Source organism: Hemicordylus capensis, chromosome 3 (assembly GCF_027244095.1).
Source record: "Hemicordylus capensis ecotype Gifberg chromosome 3, rHemCap1.1.pri, whole genome shotgun sequence".
NCBI lineage: Eukaryota > Metazoa > Chordata > Lepidosauria > Squamata > Cordylidae > Hemicordylus > Hemicordylus capensis.
In genome coordinates, this window is record NC_069659.1 from 210,404,967 (window position 1) to 210,410,917 (window position 5,951).

At 42.8% G+C, this 5,951-nt stretch overlaps 1 long non-coding RNA gene across 1 annotated transcript; it reads right to left on the reverse strand.

The window, feature by feature from the left end:
* On the reverse strand, positions 1 to 2,661 carry LOC128350889 (uncharacterized). The gene is made up of 2 exons (XR_008319496.1): positions 2,616 to 2,661; positions 1 to 2,510 (listed from the first exon to the last, which is right to left on the reverse strand). It is a non-coding gene; the product is annotated as an uncharacterized LOC128350889 (long non-coding RNA).
* Between the last annotated feature and the right edge of the window lie 3,290 nt (positions 2,662 to 5,951).

The window sequence follows — 5,951 nt, forward strand, 5'->3', positions numbered from 1 at the left end:
TCAGAAAGAAAAAGGATTATAATTGACCAGAATATTCATTATTGATGCTTCAGGTAATTGGCCCTTTTAGAAAGGGGAATACTGCTGCCCCAGGAGCCCTGAAAATGAAAAAAGAAAAAGGGCAGAGCGGAGGAACATAAATTGGCATCAGGGAGAAAAGGTAAAATGGTGGCTGCAGTAATTCAAGGGGGGCTGTGCTCACCCTGCCTCCATATAATATCCACTCCTGGATGAGGGTCAGGGCAAATCTCTGCATGCTAGTCTGTTTGTTTGCCCTTAAATGATCCAGGGGTATTGGAAAAGGGGAAAGTTTTTACTCTAATGATTATGTTTCATTAGAATCTCTGTCCCAGGACCAAAAGAGTAGGCAGCTCCAGGCAGCACTTGGTATTTTCTGTGAGAGGGGTGGGCAGTAGAGGGGACTTTTCAGTGGAATCCGATAGTGCGAACAGGATGCCAGAAAGGTGAGAATGGGATGCTGGGAAGCAGTTCTCTTTCCCCACACAGCATCTGGAAGTGGGTCAGACTACAATGATGCTACTATGTCAATCAGATGCAACACATGATTTTATAGCTCTTTCTGTTTGGGAAACTATCCCCATTCACCAGTAAGAATCTCTGTCTCTCTTTCCTCAATTCCTTGATGAGTACCATGTGCCACCCCATATAAAGGCCAACTGTAATTTTGGAATATATTTGGAATATGTTCTGCATACCTGGAGACAAGACCCAAGAAAGAACAGTCTATCACATGGAGGTGCTGATAAAATGGCTGACACGCTGAGGACTGGGCTTCAGTCACTCTACTGAAATGATACATCCCAGGAAAGAAAGTTCCATTTGCCTCAATCTACATTTATCCAAACTGAGCTCCAAACCTGCTACATTAGTACAGGCCAATGATGACCAATAATGATTTCCATGTTCTTTACGTGTGTTCCCCAAAAGACAATCATCCAAACATTGCACTCCTTTCCAGTTTTTCTGAACTACTGACATCATTCTTTGGAAAGGCACTTGGTGCTGATGCAAGCTCATAGGGAACACATTTCAAGCACAATAGTCCATGTGTTATTCATATTGCTGTGAGGTCTTCATCTTCACGCAGTGTAACGATGGTATGCACTCTGCAGGTCAGGGGTTGAGACCATCCTTGCATCCCCTGCCAAAGTTCTGTAAAATCTTCCTATATGTTTTGAAGTGGATGACCATCAACCACAATAGCTTTTATCTGGCTCTCTCAAATCCACAAGATGATGATTGCCACCATTTTTTTCCTGGGGTCACTGCTGTAGGTGAAACTCAGATGACTTGATCTCTTCAATGACATCCTTTCCTATCAAGTCTTGCATTTCTTCAATTATAGACTAAGTGTGAATGGTAAGTGCCATAGCTTTTGTATAGGTACCACATTCTGCTTCATTTTAAGTTCATCAACAAACCCCTGGCCACAACCCAATTCGCTTTTGTACTGATCCTCCTCTACCACCACAACTGGTGTCTATCTGTTCCATAGCAGTCTGACTGGGAACAGACTGCATATCCATCAATTATCCCAAAATTCAAATGCATCAAATATATCTCCATCAAGAATACTGAATTTTCCAGATGAACATGACCCAAGAGCTTTTATAGGCAAACATCCCCTTCTCAGTCTTTTTTTCAATAAGACACCAGCTGTAGTTTCATTTTAGTAAATGGTACATTCCCAAAATAATGAAAAACTGATTCTGGTAATATAGAAACTGCTGACCCAGTATCAATCTGATGTCCTTTGATATCCTCACAAGGAGTAATGCACATCTTCACAAGTATAGGGCTCTAATTCACAATCAAAACAGTAATATTTAGTACTTTAACTATAGATATTTGCTGCCTAGATTGAGGACTACAACATACTTCCATGTTTTAGAGTTTATACCGAGCCATTTTAGCAGGACATGTTCCAATACTTGCTATAGTGACCCACAACAGAGGCACATCACTTCTGGTACTCTTGAATTTGCTGAGGCAGTTTTTGACCACTTGCTTCTTCACAGCCCTCAAGTTGTTTTCTAACAGAACTTTTATGTATAGAGTCCACTACTTGCACTTCACTCCCTTTGTTCAAGCTCATTCTCTTGGTTTCTGCCAAGGGCATCTCCATTTGTGTTCCAGTCATTATAGTATTTTCCAGTGTCAAGTCCATTTCCAGAAACAGTCTCAAAAACAAGGCATAGATATATTCTCAGTCAGCTAGACTCCAACCAGCTCTCCAGAAATACACAGGCCCATCAAATCCCTCCAGCAGTAATAGGCTATAATTCCCACTGGCAGGATTTGTAGCAGTCATAGCTACCACATTCAGCCTTGGCACAAAAGATGTATAGCTACAAGCAGCCTCAGGTTTATCAGCAGAAGAAATAGTATAAAGCTTCAGTACCCAGACAGGTGATAAGTCCTTCAGCAAAAAGTAGTTTTCAAACATTCAAACTCCAACAGGGGAATGCAACCAACAGCTCACCTGGACTCTGAAGAAAGGGAGCAAGTAGATTCATGGATCAGAAAGCAATCATCATCATCATCACCAATATGTTGTGTCCAGAAGAAGCAGAAGTAAAATACAAACACTTTACTGAGAGTGGCCTTCAACAAAACCACAGCAGCTCAACTAACACCAGAACTCACCCACTGCTACTTCTTATTTGCCTTTTATACACTGCCTTCCTTCAGCTGGCTATACTCCAAATGAATTTAAAGAGAACAGTGTCTTAAAAATACAAACCTCCATGCTGAGAAGCAGAATGCTACTGAATACCAGTTGAGAGAACAAACAAAAGGGATGGGTTGCTACCAGTTGACATGGTATACCTGGACTTCCAAAAAGCTTTCAACAAAGTTCCTCATCAAAGGCTCCTGAGAAAACTTAGCAGTCATGGGATAAGGGGACAAGTACATGTGTGGATTGCTAACTGGTTGAAAGACAGGAAACAGAGGGTAGGTATAAATGAAGAGTTTTCACAATGGAGGGAAGTAAGAAGTGGGGTCCCCCAGGGATCTGCACTGGGACCGGTGCTTTTTAATTTATTCATAAATGATCTAGAAGTTGGAGTAAGCAGCGAGGTGGCCAAAATTGCAGATGATACCAAACTTTTTCAGGTAGTGAAATCCAAAACAGATTGTGAGGCGATCCAAAAGGATCTCTCCAAACTGGGGGAGTGGGCGACAAAATGGCAAATGTGGTTCAATGTTGCCAAGTGTAAGGTGATGCACATTGGGACGAAAAACCCCAGCTTCAAGTATTTGCTGATGGGATCTGAGTTGTCGTTGGTGACTGAACAGGAGAGGGATCTTGGGGTTGTGCTGGACAGCTTGTTGAAAGTATCAACTCAATGTGTGGCAGCTGTGAAAAAGGCAAATTCAATGCTAAGGATCATTAGGAAGGGAATTGAAAATAAAACAGCTAATATTATAATGCCCTTATACAAAACTATGGTGTGGCCACACCTAGAGTACTGCCTACAATTCTGGTCACCACATCTAAAAAAGGACATTGTAGAACTGGAAAAGGTGCAGAAGAGGGCAACCAAGGTGATCAGGCGCTTAGAGCACCTTATGAGGCAAGGCTACAACACCTGGGGCTTTTTAGTTTAGAAAAAAGATGACTGTGGGGAGACATGATAGAGGTCTATAAAATGATGCATGGAGTGGAGAAAGTGGATAGAGAGAAATTCTTCTCCCTCTCACATAACACCAGGACCAGGGGTCATCCCATGAAATTGATTGCCAGGAAATTTAGGACCAACGGAAGTACTTTTTCACACAATGCATAATCAGCTTGTGGAATTCTCTGCCACAAGATGTGGTGACAGCCAACAACCTGGATGGCTTTAAGAGGGGCTTGGATAACTTCATGGAGGAGAGGTCTATCAACGGCTATTAGTCGGAGGGCTATAGGCCACCTCGAGCCTCAATGGCAGAATGCCTCTGAGTACCAGTTGCAGGGGAGCAACAGCAGGAGAGAGGGCATGCCCTCAACTCCTGCCTGTGGCTTCCAGAGGCATCTGGTGGGCCACTGTGAGAAACAGGATGCTGGACTAGATGGGCCTTGGGCCTGATCCAGCAGGACTGTTCTTGTGTTCTTATGTTGGCTAGTGGGCTTTCTTGTGGGCAAAGTTTGTGAATGTATGTTGCTCTCCCCATCCAGATTTGGGTCAAGAACTATTCTGAGGTTGGTGGGCAACTTCAGACATATCCAGACACTTCAGACGCATGTGATGTGTGCGGCGTGCGCATGCTGCGACAGGCGCATGTGTGCTGGTACTTTACTCTACTTCCAGGCAACGACGGGGGCAGGGGCAGCAGGGAGGAACACTGCCGCCCCCAAAACCTCACTTTTAACTGCAGTGCCGGAGGGGGAAGAGCGGCGGGAGGGGTAAGTACTACCCCCTGCCCTTAAAGTTAGACCCCCTCCCCAGTGCTGGACCGCCGGACCAGCCAGGTTCCGAACTGGTTCGGAAGCCTCTAACATGGCCTCCGGACAGGTTCGTGCACAACACTACCCGATGGCACTCAATCAATCAATTAATTGGTCAGTCAGTCAGTCAGTCAATCAAATTCATAGATTAATTGAAGAGATGAACAGCATCTCAAACAGGGCCAGAAGTCCTACCCCAGCCCCCTCACTTACCCCTTCAGCCTGCTGCTTATGATTACAGCAGCATATGAAGAGGCAAATGCCACTTTGGCTGATGGTGCCTGCTTCCATGATCAATTACCGTCTGAATAGGGCCACAGTGCCTTCTGCTGGCTATCTGTGGGAAATCCGTGATGAAAATGACATCTTTTGAGACTATTTTTAAAGTAGTTTAATTTTCAGTACAGATTTCCCACAAATCCTGATGGCCCAAGTAGGCAAGGTGTGGCTAATAATGTGAGTTTGGGGCAGTATAAAAATATGTTAAATAAACAAACAAACAAACAAATGGCACAAGGGTTTCCTAATGTGTTGCACCTCAGTGGGAATCGTGGAAAAAAACAAGTAACAAGTGAGAGGTTTTATTGGAAGGTAAGAATACCCAGCTGAGCAATGGAATCTTTAAAATATTGCTTTCCTCTTTTCAAATAGTGATATTGCAAGATTACTATTTTTGTTTACACAGTCAGACAGGTGCCATTGACTGGTTTGTTTTATCCAGACATCGAGTGCTTCCCAAGGACCTGGGATGGCTGAATTTTATTATCATTGTTGCTGTTATTATTATAGATATTGTTGCAGAATATAGGCTGTTCCCAGTAAAGTTGCTTTTTGTAATTGGCTGGTGGTGATTTCTGTGGTCTCTATGGTGTTGAGATGTTCTTCAAGGTCTTTTGGAATTGCACCAAAATTACTACTGGGATTATTTTGGTCTTCTTCTGCCCCAGCCTTTCAACTTCAATTTGTAGATCTTTGTATTTTGTGATTTTTTGTATTTCTTTTTCTTCTATTCTGCTATCACTTGGTATTGCTATGTTGATTATTTTAACTAGTTTTTCTTTCTTCTTCACAGTTATATCTGGTGTATTGTGTGGTAGATTTTTGTCTGGTTGTAGTTTATTATTATTATTATTATTATTATTATTATTTTATTAAAAAGTTAAGAGGGAATGGGGAGATCAGACTGGAGCAGCTACAACTTTTAGAGAGGCCATGGTACTGGAATAGGTGTTAACTGTTTCCCATTGAAACACATCCTTTGAAGCTGTTATTTGCCCTATGCGGTGGTGTGTGTGTGTGTGATATATATAGGTACCATTTGTGTTTCCGCCCACAGTTTGGCCTTCAGCATACAGAGGCACTGTAGAAAGTAAGTTTAGTGTTGGAAATTATTAGAATGTGGGTTGAAGATAAAACAGCTGCCTTATACTGAATCAGGTCCTGATCCATCTAGCTCAGCAGTCTTGTCTCTATCAGGGGTTCCCAGCATGTGGTT